The sequence below is a fragment of the Phalacrocorax aristotelis genome, chromosome 1 (genome assembly GCF_949628215.1).
Source record: "Phalacrocorax aristotelis chromosome 1, bGulAri2.1, whole genome shotgun sequence".
NCBI classification, from domain to species: Eukaryota; Metazoa; Chordata; class Aves; order Suliformes; family Phalacrocoracidae; genus Phalacrocorax; species Phalacrocorax aristotelis.
In genome coordinates, this window is record NC_134276.1 from 170,192,717 (window position 1) to 170,212,216 (window position 19,500).

General features: G+C 45.7%; 1 protein-coding gene across 7 annotated transcripts in view; it reads left to right on the top strand.

Annotated features, from left to right (window-relative positions):
• The first annotated feature begins 614 nt into the window (after positions 1-614).
• The window catches only part of ATP2B1 (ATPase plasma membrane Ca2+ transporting 1), a 63,742-nt gene continuing 44,856 nt past the window's right edge, over positions 615-19,500 (top strand). For 2 of the 7 annotated variants that reach the window (XM_075080670.1, XM_075080678.1), the window contains exon 1: positions 874-1,031. The gene's annotated coding sequence lies outside the window, so the exon portion shown is untranslated. Of the gene's footprint in view, positions 712-764; positions 808-873; positions 1,032-1,246; positions 1,374-1,850; positions 2,223-19,500 lie in introns of those variants that run through there. The other 5 variants (XM_075080672.1, XM_075080675.1, XM_075080671.1 and 2 more) reach the window with 5 other exon arrangements.

Here is a 19,500-nt window from a genome sequence, read left to right on the forward strand (position 1 = left end):
CGCTCCCACGGACACCGACACGGAGCTCCGCACCGCCCGGCTATCCTCGGGTGGCGGGGAGGGGAGGGGAGGGGGGCGGGGGGCGCCGCCGCGGGCCCCGGCACGGCACGGTGGGGCACGGCGCCCCCGCGCCCCCTGGGGCAGGGGAGGACCGCGCCCTGGGCGCGCCGGCGGACCGTTAGGGCGGCCCTGCGCGGTCACGCCTCCCCTCACGGCGTCGCCGCCGCCCCCGGGACGGCCCCCGCCCACCGGGGCAGCCGACGCGCCCCGGCCCCGCGGATCGGCTCCCTCCCTCCCTCGCGGGACCGCGGCCGCTCCCGCCGCCGGGGGATCCCTGCGCGCCCTCCCACCCACCCACGGGGCAGTCCCCAGCCCCGCAGGCGGCGGCCCACGACCCACCAGCGGCGGGACGCCCCGCCCCCCCCACCCCGCGGGAGCCGCTCGTGGCAAAGTCACCGACCCCCGAAGCCCGCCGGGCTCCATCAAACGCCGCGGCCCCGCCCACCGACGTCATGGAAACAAGCGCGTCAGGCCGCCGTCCGCCAGTGGCGGCGGCGGGGGGGCGGGGAGAGGCGCGGGGTTCCGCCCCCGCAGGCGCCGTGCCTACCGGAGCCCCTCCTCCTCCTCCCTCATTGAAGACGCCGCACGTCGGGACCCCCCCTTCTACAGCCGCGCGAGGGGCCCCGTCACGTGACCGGCGCTCCGCAGGCGGTGAGGGGGGGGGGGGGCGGCGGGGACCGGCGGCGGCGCCGAGAGGGGAGGGGGATAGGGAGGGGAGGGGGCGGTGGCGGCGGCGCGAGCGGACAAGTGAGTGACCGCGGCGGGGCGGAGGAGGGGGGCGGGCGGATCGCGGCGCCCCGCCCCGCCCTGCCCGGTGGCGCCCGGCTCCTGTAGCGGTTGCTCTGCGGCGCTGGGGCTCGGCGGCGCGCTCGGCGCTGCCCGGTGCCGGCGGGGGGAAGGAGGCGGGCGGGCCCCGGGGAGCGGCGGCGGCGGGAGCGCCCGCGAGGAGGGCGAATCGCTGGTTCCTGCCGGTGAGGCGACGGGGGCGGGGCGGGCTGTTCGCGTTCCCCCTCCTTCCTCCTCCTCCTCCTCCTCCTCCCCCCCCGGCTCTCCCCGCGCCGGTGCCCCCCCTCCCTCCTTCCCTCCCCAATTCGGTCGCCGCTTCCCCCCCCCGCCCCCTCTCCCCTCCCTCCCTCCCTCCCTCCCCCCGCGGCCGCAGGGCGGGGGCGGCGCGGCGGGGCCGGCCGGCCGTGGGCAGGGCGGGGAGCGCGGGGACCTTGTGCGCTCGGCGAGCGGGCGGCGGCGGCAGGTTCACGGGCGCCTTGTCCCGGCCGGCGGCTGAGCGGCGGCGGGGTCGGCCCCGCGGCGCCGAGGTAAGCGCGGCGGCTCCGGGCGGATCTCCCGCCGTCTGGCCGGGGCGGGAAGCGGCGCGGCGGCAGGTGCAGCGTTGTCCCGCTCCAGCCGCGGGCCGTGGCCGGCCTCGCCCGGGGAGGCGGCGCGGCTGGTGCGGCGGGGTGTCCGCGGCGGCAGCGGCGGGGCCGGGTGCCGCGCTGCCGAGCTTTCGCCGGTTTTCCCCGCAGGTAACCGGAGCGCGCACCTGGCCGCTGCCGTGCAGCCGGGGCGCGGCGGCGTGACCTTGAGGGCAGCGGATGCGGGGCTGAGCCTCCGCGGGAGCGCAGCCGCCGGGCGCGGCGCCGCCGCCGACCCCGTGGCCGGGCAGGGCCGGCGCGCCGCAGCCCCCGGCGGGCGAGCGCGCACACGCCGCGGATTAAGCCGGGTTAAGTAGCCGGGATTAGCCCGCTGCGGCTGCACGACACCGACATCCCGGGCGCCTCTCCGCCGCCCCGCGGGGGCCTGGAGGCCGGCACCCGCGCAGGCTCCCCCGCCGCCGCCGCCTCCTCCTCCTCCGCTTTCTCTCCCTCCCTCCTTCGCCCGCCGCGCCCCCGGGGCGGTGTTTTTGGCCGCGGCCGGGTCGTACGCTGCTCTCCCTCGGAGCGGGCGGGCTGTTTTGATTTATCGATGCCGGGCCGGGCGGCTCATCGACCGGCGCGGGCGGGGAAGGGATGCGTCGCCCCTTGGGGAGCCGGGAGCGCGAAGCCCTCGCCGGCATCGCGTCGCGGGTGAACGTGGGGCCGCTCCGCGGTGGGAAGCGCCTCTAACGGCGGTGGCGGCGGTGTCATCCTCGTCCCGGCGGTACGTGTGAGCTTCGGATGCGGCCCCACGTGAGTTTGGGAGCGGGCCGGGGGCGGGCAGCGGCCGCCGGGCGCGGGAGGGAGCGCTCGCCGCTCACGGTGGCGCGGAGGGCGGGTGTCCGCGCTGCCGCCTGCCCGGGCTTCCCGCCGATCCCCTCGGGCTGCCGGAAAGGGCTGAGGTTGGAAGGATTTAGGGTCTCGGGAGGAAGGTCTCCTGGAAAGCCGACGGGCGGAGGTGGTCGCCTGGTGTTGGGGAGCGTTTCTTTCGGCGGGGCGAGCGGTGGCTGCCGGAGGGTGGGGAGTGTCAGCCTCAGCCCGGTGCAGCGATCGGCGATCGGGAGCTGTGGGTGAGTCTGCCCCGGGTTTTGCAACCTGAGGGACAACCTATTCGCGCAGATGTAACAGGAATCTATGCGGTGCTATATGCCTGTTCCACACTCGACATGAATCCTTACTGATATTTAAATGTTTCTTTTACATTTTGCTTTTTAATTTGTATGAGAAGGGGGGGGGGAAGAAAGATGTACAGTAAACAAATGTCGGGGGCTTTTTTTCCCTTGTCATTTTAAGATCCGCATTACAGAAATCCTTAAATATCTATTACATATGGCATTCTTAAATTGGTAACTTCAGCTGCTGAGGCTTTCTTCTCAAGGTCTGTTCAAAAGGAACTGGTGATAATACCTTATGCCTTGTCTTAAACCGTTGTTCTGAGCGTGTGTTTTCACTGGTATCTGGTTTAACAGTGTTTGAGGGGTGTGATTAGCTAGGTGAATATTCAAATCATGTCCCTGAACGTGTCCCTTTTTGGAAGTGAGGTCCCAAGGCAAACATACCTGTGAAACATGTCTTGCATGATTAGCGACTGGCAATCCTGACGTGCTGGGGGAGAGGTAGAGTGTGCCTTTGGAAGAAACTCCACCTGTCCAAAAAGCTGCTGCATCTTTAAAAACCCCACGGGTCCTAATGAATTTGAGTTGAAATAGCGTTTTTAAGTGCTTGAAAAGATCTTGGCTACATAACTGGCCAACTCCTTGGTTCATCATACAGTGTATTCAGAAGGTGGTAACTGTGGCTATAGCCAGTGCCCTTTTTTTTTACTTGTTGTTGGAGCTTTTCGAGGATTTCTTCCAAACATCACAAATCGTGAATTCCAAAAGAAGTAAACTTGTGTATCTTTAAACTATTGGCTCTTTTGGCAGTAATAGCTTCCAATGTACTAGGACTTTAATACTTATGGCATAATGAATGGAAACTCTCTCGGTGTCAGTGGAAAAAGTGGTCACTGAATTCAGTGAGGGGAAAAAAAAAAACCTCGTACACTTCAATGTGAAATTTTTGGTCTGGAACAGCATCATTGGGTCGTTTGGTGTATTGAACAGAAAAAGGAGCATTATGGTAACCCACCCAGGTTGGGTTGTCTGAAGAAAAAAGGGGATCCTGTGCTGTGTGCAGATGCTTGCAGGTTTCCCCAGTCAGTGTTGCTATCTCGGTGCTGAACTGCAACATTATTACTTCAAGTCATTCAAAGAAAAATGCTGCTTATGATGCAGATAACTAAAATGATACAAGTCAAAACTAATTTTAAAGGGAATTGTGGCTGTATTCTGTGTATGCACACATACAGTGACTCACTATTGCATATTAAGCAGATGTGTTTGGGAACTTAAAGCAGAAAGCAGACTAGTGTCACATTAGCATTGGGTAAACTGTGTGTTGGTTTCTTACAAAGTTGCATTACATACAGAGAATGATACAAGCAGAGGATCCCTGTTCGTGTAATATACAATCAGCTCATAATCTGTGAGTGATGCTCCCAATTAAAATGTTCTGCAGTCTAATGTCAGAATCTCATTTAGAAAGTAGCTCTTTCGTGGACCACAATATAGAGAACTTCTGTCAGCTGTTAAAATTGAGAAGGTCTAAACCATGTTGTGGAAGCTTAACAGGAAGCTGAGAGGTGTGTAAATGTCCTGCAGCTCACAGTTTTGGGGGGTTTTGGGGTTGTTTTGGGTTTTTGGTTTTATTCTTTTTTTTTTTTTTTTACTGTTTGAGTTTATTTGGAAAAGAATAATATGATAAGCTGGAGTCAGTCATCAGATAAAGATATTAAGAAGGAAGAAATATAGGCTGGATCTGCGGAAGCCACCTCAGAAACGGATGCTTTGGAAGAATTAACTTTGCCAACATGTAAGATTTTAGAGCTGGGAACTCGGTATTAACTGACAAGTTCAAAATTGACTTGGCAAAGCAATCAATAACATTCCATAGCAAACAAGCCTCCCTTGACATAAGGGTGGACAAGATAACCTAAAGTATCTTCTAACTCAAATTTCTTCCATTAAGGTAGACTAAATATTAATGGCACCAAGCATTCTTTACCGCTGAAATGTGACCTCAGTGATGTCTTTCAGTGTTTGAACTGTTTATTTTAATATATGTTCGCTTCTGGTTTTGAAGGGAAAATAGCATTAGTGCAACAAGGATGTGTATTTTGCTCTGTAGAAGTCAGCCTTCAGTTAGCAAAATTTAATCTAATACATAATAATGAACAGCCTTGATTAGCCCAGGCCATTTAAATGTAAATATCCTTTGAGACATAAGGAAGACTACTTGACTCTATAGTGGGTTTTATTACTGAAATGCATGCTTACTTTCCTCCAAAAGGATCAATAAAATTGCAATAATACTCTTAAATTTGTACTCTTTGGTATTCTCTACTTGTCTTAAAATGAATAATAATAATAAAAAAAATACTTGTTAAAAGCTGCTGTTCGGGAGATAATGATCTTTCTTGTAGACTATTTTAATTAAAAATTAGATAAAATCTAGGGGTTGCAGTATTGTGTCTAAAAAGCTAAGGTTAGCCCTGCCTACTGGCTTGCTCTAGTGCTTGTAATAGTCTCAGGTAGGGGGTTTTTTGTTTGGTTTGGTTTTTTTTTTCCAACCTGTTGAATTTTCTCTTGAAGGTATCCTTTTTATTTCTCCTTACAAAGTTAACTGATTGAAAGACAAGGAAGGCAGCGGACATGAGATGATACTGTTGCCTGTTTGAAAAAGCAAAGTGAACCTATGACTATTTATGTAGAGGATGGGTAGTTCTCATGAGCATTAAGAATTACTGATCTAACTCAAAATGGCTTGTCTTTAGATTTGGGTATCTTCACTTTTAAATAACTGTCACTAATGGTAGTTTTCCCCTAGCTTTGGTTTCAAATAGCCGAAAAGACCATGTTCACTAATTGCACAGCAGAATGATAAAAAATAAGGAAGGAAGGATTTTTTTGTGTGTGTTCATGAAGCTTCCCAGACCTTTGTATCCACATTTAAAAACTAAGAATGTGTTCAGCATCTCTGAAACAGGGCAGTTCCACAGAGAAGATGGAAGCAATGATAATAAGCAGTGTAGAAGGAGGATTTCTGGGTGGTACCATGTACAATGAAATCAACAGGCAAAAAATTAGGCTAACCCATCCGGGAATGGTTGTACCTTTTCACACTGAATGTAATTTTAATACAAGTACATGGTATTGTCTAGTTTGTCTTTTATTTCTAAATTATCAGGCTTTCAAATGTAGTTTATAAAAATGAGTTACTAGTTTTCATGACAGGTTTCACTTGATATGGACAGTAAATTTGAGGGATCTGCCTCTTCAGGCTATTCATATTCCAGTAAACATTATGAAAGTGATTTCTGCTGCCACTTATAAATCTTATTCTAACTGACAGATGACAGCAGGAGGTGTTATTAGTTTAATTTTGGTGAATTGCAAAGAAGGCATGAGGCTTTCTCAGTTGGTATTTCAAAGGTCTGGTGGGAGAAGAAATATAAGGAAAATGTAGGAGGCATTTAAAATAAATAAAAAAAAAAAGCCAGAAATAGCTCTGAAAATAAATCCAAATTCTTTTTGACTAGTGAGAGGTAAGATGTAACAGCATATTCCAAGACAGGCAAAAAATATCTGCCCTGCCTTTGGAGAGGAATGGACTGAAGAAAAGGGTATACCCTCCCCTTACTGCTGTTGGCAACCATACTGTGCAGTTCAGGAGTGCATGGATATGTTTTTGGGATGGCAGAGTTGACAAGTTTTGGTGCTGGCAACTAACTCTGGCTGGTTTTGCCACTTAAAATGTGAGCCGTGTCTCACCCTAGGGGTAGTGTTGGCTTATTGCTGGCTATTTTCTGATACTGCTTTGGAGAAGGAGAGAGCTAGGCGAGTTCCTGTATGGCCTCCTGCTTATGCAGATCAGTGAAGTTCACCATATCTCATTTTTTTTTTTTTTTTTTCAGCGTTTGCTTACGAGCTGGATACCACCTTAATTCCCAGTAAGCACAGGAAACACCGTGTTCTTAAAACACACTTCTGCGGAGCCTATCACTTGTAATCTGCTACCCTTACTTGTGCCCTTATATTCACAGAAAGATAAGGTGGCAGCAGGCAATACAACACTGAGTTCTGACCACTTGGTGTACAGTGTCTGGTCTATGAAGAGGAGGCCTGGGATGTAGCATGCTCTGCATAGGTGATAGTGACAAACCCCATCTCAAGGCAGAAAAGGTGATTCAGCCGCTGTTGCTTTAAGCAACTATTTAACTTCCTGGGACTCAACCCAAAGTTCACAGTGATGTGCTCTTTTTCTGCTTGTCTTACGTCTTCATTAAAATTAATATCAAAGTTTGAGTTTCAAGATTTTGAATCCAAGATGAACTTAATCGCCTTTACAATACATGCACCAGTGGAAGAAAAATCAAGTGCTCTTTTCGCTGGAGTGTTAAAGATGTTCCCTTACACAGAGATTACACAACCTTTTGTGTGCTTGTTATTTGACAAGTGACTGGCGGCTTTTCCACGTGGCTTTTTCAGGATTGCTTCTGTGTCTGTGCAAATACAAGGATGTGTTGCTTGCGGTGTGTACTTTGGCTTCCTGTACTACTGCATTTCTAAGGAAATAAAGACGTCTTGGGTCTTACGTGACATCAGAATATTTATCTGGATTAAAAACAACTGATAGCTCTGTATGGTGAAAGGAGGAAGAAGAGACATTAGCTATGTTTGGTGTTTTTCTGCCATAGAAAGAAACAGCCATAGTGCTATGCTCTTTGAAATAAGGAGCTTAGCCACCAGCAGTAAAGAAGTCTTATAGCTACCGCAAACTTTTTGTAGCAATACTTGTAGAATATTATAAAGAGTTAAGAGGATGGCCACTGTGACTCTCCAAAAGCTTAGAAAACATTTGATTTTGTATGGTAGGTGTTTCAAGAGGTGGGAGTCTTTCAAGTCCTGATCAAAACACTTGCTAGATGCTTCTGTTAATGTAAGATGTTTGATTGCTTTTTTTAATATTCCAAAGTTATGGCACACTTTTATCATGGCCTTCTGAAGCTGCTGTGTTGATCAGCATAATGCAAGAGACTGCGAGGACAGTGAGACAGCCTCATTTGTACTTGCCTATTTGGCTTGTCACTGTGATGGGAAAGTTTCGTGGGGTGTCTGGAGGGGCCTGATAGCTACTTTCATTTCCACTCTGGCCTGGGCTGCTCAGTACGCCCCCTTCCTTTGTGCCATCTCTGCTCCTTTGACTCGCTGCCCCAGTAGATTATTTGCGTTACGCAGTCCTCATGCCCAGACCGGGCTCTCCAAGGTGAGAGGCAAGGCTTGCACGAGGGAAACAGCGTGAGTGTTTGGATCGGTGGTTTAGGAACATTCCTCCTTATGTGGTCGTTGGGTGAAGCTGTTCCCTAGAGAGTATTCACCTTTTCACGTAGAAGAACTTGAAGTTACTGTTTTGAAAGTAGATTGGAAAGTAGTTTGAGTGCCAGCCTTCAATTAATGGCTTTCTAGAAAAGTGTTTTTGTATTTATCCATAAGGATCTTTGCACTAAGTAAAATATTGAAGAATATTACAACACTTTAGCTATATGCCTAGGTGTTTTCTGATACTGCAGTGGAGGAAATTAAAAATATGCTTGTCATATTGTGCATCCAGACTTGCTTTCTGAGGTTTTTACTTAGACAAAACTGAGGAGATAGTAAGAAGAAATGGGTAGAAAAAATGACAGGTATGGTTAGCCCTTAAAATATCTCAGGAAGGGTGATATTTTTGAACCTCTCCTGGCTATTTAGGTACAGGAGAGACTAAAGCAGGGTCTTCATATGCATATTGAGAAGGAGTTTTTACACTTCTATCTAGGTGCTACTGCTTTCACTCTTGATACTGCACTTTACATCCTTCCTTCTACATTCCTTCACATCTCTTGGGTCTGCCAGTTTTCCTTCACTTGGGAATGAAGGTGGTGCAAAACTTCATGAAGCCTATGGAATACAGTGCAAATCAATACTTAAATTTGAGCAGTGTCTAGCAGCTTCACTCTGGTGAGGTTGTGTGAAACATGAAATTATTTAAACTGGCTGGCAGGATCTGCGCCAGATGGATTTCAAATATACATAGTTGAGAAGCTGAGGACTGACAGCTGGGGAAGGTGCTCTACCACTGATGGCACAACTGCTTTACTTCTGCTTTACTAATGACTCAAATCACTTCAGCTTGTGTTCACCTACTTCAGCTCCAAAATCCTTGTAGGTAGCAGTGACAATGACTTTCTTGTTCTGCAATGAGCTTGCTTTGCATAGTGAAATGTCTTAACATCTTCACAAAGTCTGATTTCAGATGTGTGTTTTGGTGATATGTGCATCTGGCTGCAGTGACTGCAGATCTAGGGGTTTGTTTCTAAACTGGAGCTGTATTTCTAAAGCGAGTTGAAAGGGATTTAGTAATAAAGCTCTAAATTATCTAGGATTTGAGAAGGCTTTCTTGCCTTTCGGATTTTCTTTTGCATGTTAGTTGGTTTCTGTTAGTGGAGGCACTTGCAGTGGAGCTATGCTTCAGAAGGAGACGGCCGCTCATGGTGCATACCAGCTTACAGGAACCTTTTGAAAGAGCTTTAGTACAAACACACACTTTCAGAAATGAAATACCAGCATGTAAAGCAGTGGTACATACCAAGGATATCATCTGCCTGTGAGTAAACAATTCACATGTGGCTTTCTTTTTTCCCTGTTGATCCTGGCATTGCTGGGCACCTCTCAGAAAAGGTTGTCTTGGTTATGCAAAGTCTGACACCCTAAAGCTGCAGTGTGAACTTAAGCTACCTCAAACTACAGGAAATCAGTTTTGCAGACCAAAAAATACAAGGGGTCGATACTTGAGGGAATTACTTTATATTTTCTGGGAAGATACTCTAGTAACATTTTTGGTAAGTGAACTGCTCACTCAAACTGAAATGCTGAATTTGTGTAGGCTCAAAGTATTCTGTTCTCATTCTACTGTCAGATCTAAAGCTAGATAAATCAATATGGAGAATAAAGCTATATATATAGCAGTGGGCAAAATACTTTGAACTGGACCAAGTAAATACATGTTACTTTGAAGCACTGGGTCATAAAACAGGCCTGTTTCAAGCTCCTGATTGGAGTTGCCAAAGGTCACTCCTGAGCATTATTGAGCCAGCAAAGTGATAACACTACTGAAGGGCTTTCCTCTTTGCTGTGGTGGTCAGCAGTAGCTGCAAATGGTGATATGTGTCTGGTGCTGGACTGTGGTGGCAGGGCTGCCGGGTGGTCTAGCTCCCTAGGGGTAAGGGTGGACAGGGAAGATGGGTCTGCCTCAGCTGCCTGGCACCGGCCTCCCATTCAGTGAGGCTGAAGGAGGAGGTCTGTAGGAAAGATCTTGACCACCCTACTGGGTGGGGGAGCTGGAGTCAGCAGCTGGGTGCTCCTGTGCTGGCGAGGACGAGCCCATGCTGGGCTGCATTAGCAAGAGCGTGGCCAGTGGGTTATTTCCCTCCATTGTGCTTGTGAGGCTGCACCCAAAATGCTGGCCTGTTTTGCACCTCTCCTGACAGAAAGAGGCTGGCAGAGGGTTGCTAAGCTGGTGAGGGGCTTTCCTGTGGAGTGTGGGGAGAGGTTGACTGAGTTGGCTTTGCTTGGCCTGAAAAGGAAAAGGCTAGGGAGGGACCCTGGTGACAATCTCCACTGGGATCTCACAGAGAAGGTGCAACCAGGCTCTTCTGTTCTCTTCATGTTCTGATGAACATGAGGGTAAGGAGACCTTCCGTGATTGACTTGAGCTGGTGAGGCCTGTTCTGTGCTGAAAGGAGACAGTCCTGGTCTACCCATGTGACCTTCCGGAGGAACTGCTGGTGTTGCCGCTGTCTTCCTTGTCACCGCTTCTCATCTAGGGCTGTCCCCTGACCTTGTGGTCAGGTGAGCGTCAGTGCTGGCACAGGCCAGGGCGCAGGACTGTACCTTCTGGCAGTAGTGTAGGCTCAGATATTCCTGAACTAACTGTGAAACCACATCCTTCTTGCATGTGCCTGCTTTGACGTGGTAATGCAGCTGCTTGATATGCGAGTTCAGCCCAGCCTTACTTCAGCAGTGCAATCCTGGCCACTTACATAAGCATCTTAAAAACTGAAACTAGTTGCTGTGGGCCTCTTCTGCTGTCGAAGAGATACAAGCACATCTAAGATGAGATTCATGTGACTGTTTTACATCAGGTCCTAGGTGGCTAAATTTAATCTTTCAGCAGAGAAGTCGTAATTTATCCATTTCCTATCTAAATAAAAAACAAAAGCAACAACAAAACCCAAACTTAAGTGCCTACCTTAGATATAGGTATTACCTTTTGGTCAGGTGAATCTCGGGTGTGATGGGAGGAATGTAAACTTTTAACCTGTGGAATGCAAACAGGTTTCAAAATTAGATCAGACCTCCAGGTGGTGAGAGGAGAAGGGGGTGGGGAAGGGCACAACTTCAGCATTGGCTTCAAAAAAAAGTTCTTGCATCTGCTGCATGCTGTCTGTTACTAATTATTGAAGTACTAAACCTTGGGAGTGATTAATACTGGAATCATTAATTGTTCGGCTGTATACTAAACGAAAGGTCTTGGGCTTTTCAGGTTAAAAACTGGGATAACAACAAAACTCTGTAGATCCTTAAAGGCAGCTGCAGTAATTTTTGAAGTGTAAAATTCTGCAAAATTTGTTGAAGAAACTTATCCAAGAAGAAAAGTGCTCCAAGCATACTCATGTTTCAAGGGGCTTTTTACTGCTTCCCCACCCTACCTATTCCATATAAATGGATCACCTGTTTTAACTTGCTGATTGGAAAACTAATGTCAGTCTCTCAAATGTAAAGGGTATAATAAATGTAAATATATGCTATTAATAAGTTCCCATTCTTCTGGGACTAATACAGAAGCTTGAGGTGACGTACATTCAGCTGTCTGAGATATAGTTTTTTAAACTAGAAAACGTTAAAGATTTAGTATCTTATTAAAGATATTAAATTATTTGGGAGCTTAATGACACTCCAGCTGCAGGATGAATTAGACTTGTGGTATCATACTCAACCAATGAACTGCTACAGGAATTTTTGGCATTCACCTTGCTTATACCACCCATTTGTGACTTTGTAGTCATAAATTGTTATGTATTTGAAAAATCCTGCAAGTATGGCTTCACGTTTACTTTACTTGGGCAGGTTCAGTGTAGTTCTGTGCCCTGTTTTGAGTTGGCACTAGTGTTGGATTATCTGTGTGGTGAGTCTGGTTAGGTAACCAGTCTGCCAAAACCCAACATTTTTCCTGCCTGGATCACCTTCTTGTGTATCTCCAGAAACTCCACTGTTGTTGCAAGAGAAAATTATTTGGGGAAGGGCAGGATGACCAGACCGGTTGGGATGGATCTTGATACTTGGGTATCACTGTGTTTGTGACGAAGAGGCAGGGCTTTTCCTGCCATGGTTGCCCTACATAAAGCATACCGAGCAGCTTGGCCGGAGTCCTGGGAACCAGCCAGGTACAGTATGCAAAGGCAAAAGGGTGTGGGAGCCCTGAATTTTGAAAGAAAAACTGCGAGGTTTTCTTCACTCATGCTGGTGTGTTATATCATATTTAACTGTACGCTCTGTAAGATGGGAACCAGTTTGACCCACTTTGACTTATTTGTTTAGTGAACCTACTATGGGAAAATGAAGCTGGGAAGCAAACACAACTTTCCTCTAGGAAGTGGGGAGTAGAAGCAGCCATCTAACATGCTGAAGGGTGGTTCTTCTATTTTCAAAACTTGAAACAAGTGAATGCTAAATTCCATAGCTACAGGCACATTCTTCTTGGGTAGGTAGTAACCAAAATCTAATGATTCAAGCTGTCAAAACTTCTTAATGTTCATGTGAAGTTTAAGAGGACTGAAATTTATCTTCTTCGGGGGTAGGAAAGTGTGTTGCTGCTCTTCTAGTGGAAATTTTGAGACTAAGGAGTTAATTGCATTTGTGTGAGCTTTTAATGTACAAAGTTTTAAAATAGTGAAATTTAGAAATAACCACACAATAACATAATTTGATAAATGCTTAAAATTGGCAAGAGTAGTATTTTGTCTTGTCTTAGCTTCTTGCCAACAACTTTATTAAAAAAAAAATCTTGTCAAAATTTTGCGGTGTAAATGAGCAAGGAGTGTCTGTGTTTGGAGATTTTGCCAGGAAGGTATGTTGTCTCATGTTGGCCTAGAGCTTAGTGTTCACCTCCACGAGATGGCAAAAAACTATCAATCTGTCTGCTTAAAGCCTGTTCCTCTTTCAAACTGTTTCCACAGCCTCTGCTGTGTCAACACTGTTCAGTCATAATTGCCAACTCCAGAGCAGGCTGATCAATGAAAATGCTAAATAAAGCAGCAGAGCTGTTGCCTCAGAGGATGCGTAAAACCAGATTTGCCAGTAGGTGCGTGCCTCTGCGAATGCCAGCAGAAAGGTTAGCTCTTTGTTTCCTTCCAGTCCAATGCCCCGCCGTACCTTCCTGGCTCCTTTGCTAGTGGATCATCTTGAACTTTGAGCTTCTTAACTTTCTGAAATCCAGATGAAGTTGCTTTTTAAAAAATGAACAGCCAACAGGGTTTAGCTTTTCTGAAATTGAGAAACAGCAGAATACATAGGAATAAAACCTGTTGACTGTCTTGAACTGTAGCTATATAATGGCTTTTTTTTTTACGCATGTGAAGCATCAGGCTTAGGGTACTTGTTAGTTGATCCTACCATTTTTGTCAGATATGAGACTTTGAGTGTGACTGCTGGTTGCAGATCAGAAACAAAACACCAGTTCTACTGGCCATTGACATAAGTGTCTGTGAAAGCTTGAGGAAATTCCTGGCAAGCTTAAAACTGACCGCATTAGGTTTGCAGGTGCAGATCTTTTAGTGCTTTCTTACAAGGTGAGTATCTTTTCCACAGCTGATAAATAAAATGATGTCTGTACTCCCTCTGCTGGCTCTGCAAAAATAGCTTTCGTGAGCTTAAATAGTCGAGTAGCACCTTCTACAAATATGCCTGTGTGAAATTTTGAGTTAAGAGCAGCTTAATGAATGGAAGAGGGATTTTCCTGAAAAATGGGTCACCAAATAGTTACTGAAAGCTAATCAGGTGTCTCAGATGCTATCTCCTGCTATAATGGTAAACACCGGTGTTGTATATACCTTTGTAATTGTAGTCTAGTCTGTTTTTGTATATCAACGATTGGATGGGCTATCCAAATTAAGGTACCACATACTTCTAATCATCCATCTGAGCCCTGTTTTTATGGGTATTGTGTGCTATATGTACATAAAGAGGCATGGTAACTGGAAGCCTCCCACAGGGGAAGATAACTTATATCCTTACATAAATTACAGTGCTCTGTACATGTATTTGCTTATTCTGAGACTGCTGGTTTCATTCTATGTGAAAAGATATCAGACATAAAAAAATCTCAGCCAGAAGAGATTATGTTCAGGCCTTGAACAAGGTCTTGGTTAAGTGTTATATCCATAATCAAAACAATTGCTCTTGGAGGTCAACAGACACCTTTACATGCCAATGCACTGCATTCTGTTTTCTGATTCTATTACTCTACTACTATTATAGTTATTTTTGCTTTCTGGAATTTAGGGATGGTTTCATAGTTTTGGAGGACTGAGAATAACCTACCCAGCTATACTGGTCAGTAACTGGTCTGAAGAAGGATAAGTGGAATAACAAGCCAATCTGCCTTTTTAGCCTTTGCTAGTTCAGGATATCTCTGAACAAGAACCCCTGAGCCAAGTGTTGTGGAGAGCCTGGCCTCTGGTTGCTAAGTCTGAGGATGTTTTCTGGCTTTTCATGCCCTCAAGGTACACTTCCTGGAAAGCAGTCTTTTGTCCAGACATTTGCTTGTATAATTCATGACTCAAAATATTTCAGAGTGGTGAGACTACTGTACAGACCCAGTTTAATTGGTGCAGCCAAACACACTAGTTGCTTCTGTTAGATTTCTCTTTGGGTATACCTGTGGCTGTCTGCAGATGTCTTTAGGCATTGCTGTACTGAGAAGGGACTGCTTGGCTGTATAAAAACAGGCAGTTGCCCAGGTGTTCACGCTAAGGTTAGAACAAGTCTTCCTCTCAGTGAGTGTGTTCCCCCGGCCAAATATCCTGCCTTTCTAGTTTTCCCCTTTGGGCATGCTGTTGTAGATTAAGGTCTTGAAGTTTAGCTCTATGACTTGGATATCCCCTGCTTATGACCAGAATTTAGAGTTTTACTGTCACACTCAATAACTTTTGTTTTAATGTCTGAAGTTGTATTTCAATAATGTTCACATTAGTTGACAACTAAACTACAAAACTTGCGGACCCATATAATATAGGCCATCAAATTTAGCTTAGCAATGCCTCCCTTGAACCCTAGTCTTGTCAAGCAAGAACAGCTGAGGATTCTCAGTGCGCAAGGAAATGCTTCCATTTTCTAGGAAAGCCTAGTGTATTTTAGAAACCTCCAAGTTAAGGAGACAGAGATTCCTCATCTTAAAATAGCTTAAAATAATAAAACAGCTTGGTTTAGGCTTTCTTTGAGCAATTTTGCTGTGAGGCAATTGTTTAAATACTTGAAATTATTCAGTGAAAAATACTTTTTGACAGCTAATAGCTTATTTTAATAATAATTGCTCAATAACAAGGTCATGTTTTAGTAAGTACCAACTTTTTGAGTTTTAAGGAAGAAAGCTGTCTTGAAAGCTGTTTATTCTTAATTATGTGCATAAAGCATCATGCCACAAACTAGATTGTGATTTTTGACAGACAGCTGTGTAACTGCCTAAAGTTGTTTGTTCCTTTATACTTAGTTTGATTCTGGATTCTGACTGTATACTGTTTGATCACATTGCCAAGTTCCTTTAATTAGATAACTGCTCTAAACTGTATTAAAATACCAACAAAATATCCCCACCACCACAAAAAAAAAAAATCAAAGAAACCTCAATTTCATGCTGATTTGGTTAGATGGAAAGATTTCTGTAGGAATGGATGGATACACGTGCAAAAATCTGACTCCTGTAGTGGGAGTGTAGCACACCAAGAATCAACTTGCTATTAATAGTTTAGAGAAAGCTACTAGCTTCTGGTGTCCAGTCTGTAAGTGAAAAATACAAAACTACACATAAATGTTCACTGTAAATGTATGTTTGTTCTGAAGGTGAACTTGAAAGCCCTGTTTATAAGCTGTACTGCTATACCTGTGAATGTTAAACATACGAAGGATATTCAGGATTCTGTTGGCATAAATTTGTGTCTGCCTTGAAGTATCCCTTTCTTCCAGAAAAGGAGGAAACTGAAAGCAATGCTGTAAAATATTGAAAGTTGAATTAAACTAAGAATTTAAGTAAAGATGTATTAGACACCACGGTAAAACTTGACTTTCAAGCTGCTTGACACAACGTACAGACTTGAATATGCATGTCTCTTAAATGAGCCAAATTCATAATATAACTTTGACAAACAACCATAAGCCTCATTCCAATGTGTAGGACACCTCAGTAAGAAGTTTCAGTTCTTCTGAACCAGTGTTTGTCAGTCTGCCTAGACAAAACTTAGGAAGTCTGAAACTTGTTACTGTGAAGGCTAGCAGACTTCATACTTGCACTGTTGTTTTTCTGAAATCTTGTCTTCCTTAGGTATGTTTTCGGAAATGCTACTGAAGTGTTCCTTAACTATAAAGGTTTTCAGATGGCTTCTTCTGTACTTCCCTTGACAAACTAATTAAGTCATTCTCAATAGGACTGAAATAATAAGCAGGTTTTTGGAGAACAGTCCTAGCAAAGCTGCTTTCTAGCAGTCTAATTTCCCTTCGCCATTGGAAATGGAGACAGACTGCTATGTGTCCTTTGAAGGTGCTGAGAAACCAGGTGATGGTATCTTGGGAGGAAGACAGGAATACAGGAGACTGCTTAGGAAACTTACTGAAGCACTAGGAGGCAGAGGGGGGACTTCTATGCATCTTTCAAAATTACCTTTAGAAAGACTGAGTGCCTAACTGTGGGAGTTTTGGTAATTCATGTTATTTTTTGTTTCACAGTGCCATTTAACTCTTGTTTCATGATACTCTGGTGCTCTTCTCAGTCACTTCCCTCCAATGGGAAACAGTAATGTCCCTGAGTCTTGCTAACCTCAGACTAGAGGAAGCGCATGACTTCTCTACTCTGCTTTACCTGTTTGCTGGAGTAAGGAAAGCTTGTGAGCTGCAGGGATTATATTAAAAATGTAATCAGCTTCTGACTTATCAGGGCGGGTCTGTGAGCCCCTACTTGGCTGTATGGGGAAACAAACTCATGCTGAGCTGAGGTGCGCTGTAGTCAGATGTGTAATTGCATTGGCCCTTTGAGGAAGTTCATTGGAAACCATGAGTTGGACATACAAATCTTGTTTCTTGAGAGTTTGTGCCTCCAGCAATAGCCAGTTGGAATTTGTCTAACGTGCATAAATTCAACAGTTTAGCAAGTTGCTTGAAGTTTGTCACCTGAGTGGAGGAGCTGATACAGCCCTTCCCAATTCCTTTTCTTCAGAGATACGGTATACTATTGCTAAAAACAACCTGATTGCAGAAGTTGCAGAACATAGCCCTGCACCACGGTAAAATAAACAAACACTTGCGGGAAGTAGTTTTATGTGGAAAGAACAAAATGGGTCTGACTTAACTGAGTCAGAACGACATTCTGTAGTCCTTATGGATGGGTAGACTCTTGTCCTTAAGGGTCAGCTGCAGCTGAACTAATGGCAGTAGGCTCCCAATTCAGGTGCTGCCTTTTGGAAGGAGGAATATTGCCCTTATTGAACTAACCTTTAAGAATTACTGCTAAGAATTCAGAGCTGCCTTAGCAGGAGATTGACGCCTTGCTAGGTATGACCATGGTAGTTATGCTCTGGGCACTTGAGTGCCTGCTGGTTTACTACGTTATTTCTAATGGCCTTGTGCTTTGACTGGACAGGGGAGTGAGGGGAAACAGATATCTGATCCTCAGCACTGAATAGGTCCAGCTGGTTGCTGTGAAGTTTTTCAAGACATGGCATTTCCTTGCCTAGAGGAATAAGCATTGTGCCAGAGCTAAATAGACACCTAGTTCACCTCCTAATTTGAATGATTGCTGTTCAGACGAGAAGCACAACCATTGACAAATTGTGTTAGGATCCATGGATACTAGTGAAAAGTTAAGACCTTCCGTTTATGGGAAACTGGGGGAGGAATTTCCTTTACTGGATGGAATAGGACTTTTAAATATTATCATGGAATATGGCTCTGTTTGCATTCTTTTCCCCAGTCACTTTTTTCTAGTGAATTAATCATGCAACTGATGTCTTTGTGCTCTCAGAAACCTAAAGAGTTATACACAGGACAGATCTTAACACCTGAAGACACTAGCAATGAACCCACAATTTTTAATTGCACCTAGCCAGTTTGTACAGCAACTATTAAATTGCCTACCAAAACGGAGAAATTAATTAAGTTTACTAAAACTGCTTGAGCTGCTGTTTGGCAGCCTGGTGATTTTGCTATTCAGTTCAAATGGTGTCTGGCCTTGGCCAGTGAAGTGATGTATCATGCAATTTGTTTAGTGCCATGTCACTTTACCTGAATTAACAGAGGGAAGATGAACCTTTCCTTGAATGGAGATTAATGATATCATAGAGGTGGCAGCAACATAGTTCCATGATGAAGATGCTCCCAGCAAGAGCTGAATGTGTATCCCTTAAGTTGGCATATCCACATTGACTTTATGACTCCTACAAATAAATCAGCTATTCTGGCATTCTGTGGAAAAATAAAATGGGGAATTTGTTGTGGTAACTTATTCAGCCAGTAGAAACCTTGGCATTTAAATCTTCTGGCTTTATTTTGTGGCTGGGTGGGGGGAAATGCTTTTGGGGTGACTGCTTTCTGCACCAGGCTGCTGCAAGTAGCCCACTCTTAGACTGTAGAGAAGTGAAATGCATGGCTACGGTCACAGCTAGAGGGAGGGTGGGGGCTTGGGAACATGTGTGGTGCTTTCTATCTCCTTGGATCTGAAGGGGCAGATCAGATTGCTATCAGAAAATTGTCTGTTCTTAAAGATCATGGAAGTGCAGGGAGAAGGCAAGAGCAGTGCAAAAAGGATTAGTAAAGGAAGGGATGCTGAAACTGGTTGGAATGCTGTGTCCCCCATGAGAGTCAGACTTAGAACAGGACCCGAAACGAAGTGCTGTCTCTCAGTGGCTGCAGTGCTGTGAAAGAAGAGTAAAAGGGCGCACAAGAAGTGTGCCTTTCTGAGCCCTGGGTTGCCTGTGTGACTGTTGTGGCAGCAGGCTTTCATATAGTCTATTACTTCATTAATGCAGCTGCCAATTAATGTAGGTGGCTTTTCCCAGTGCAAAAGGATAAGGATGGCAGGTGTAAGTTGCAATTTTGTTACTGTCAAATAATGAGAGCTCCTTCAGGACCTGTGTGGGTGGAAGTCTTATGTCTGACACTGTAGCACAGCTATACCTTTGGTCACCTGAGAATGTGACAGACTTGCTGCATGCATTGTTAGACCCTATGAAGTGGTATAATGGGAATCTGTTCTGTGCATCCTGTTTACTAGCAGTGCTTACACATCCCTGTCTATGTTAATGAGACAAACTGCTAAGAGAAGAATTTATTACCTTATGTTGAACGGTGGACCAAGGATTGTCATGTTGAATTAAATGCTGTGTGATCAGTAAAAGTAGCATCAGTCTATGGACAGATACCAATAGCTATATTGTGGTAATATTTAGATGTATGCCAAAAAACCCAAACCAGCAACCAGCCCTGCATAAATGAGAAAGTTCTTTAAAAGAAGTAGCTAAAAGAGGAGAACTTAGCCTTTAAGTGGGTATCAGACTTGAGAAAGACCAAAAAGTATAATCATGAGGAAGGAGATGTGCCCGAAGGATAAAGCGGTATGTAGTCTCACTAAA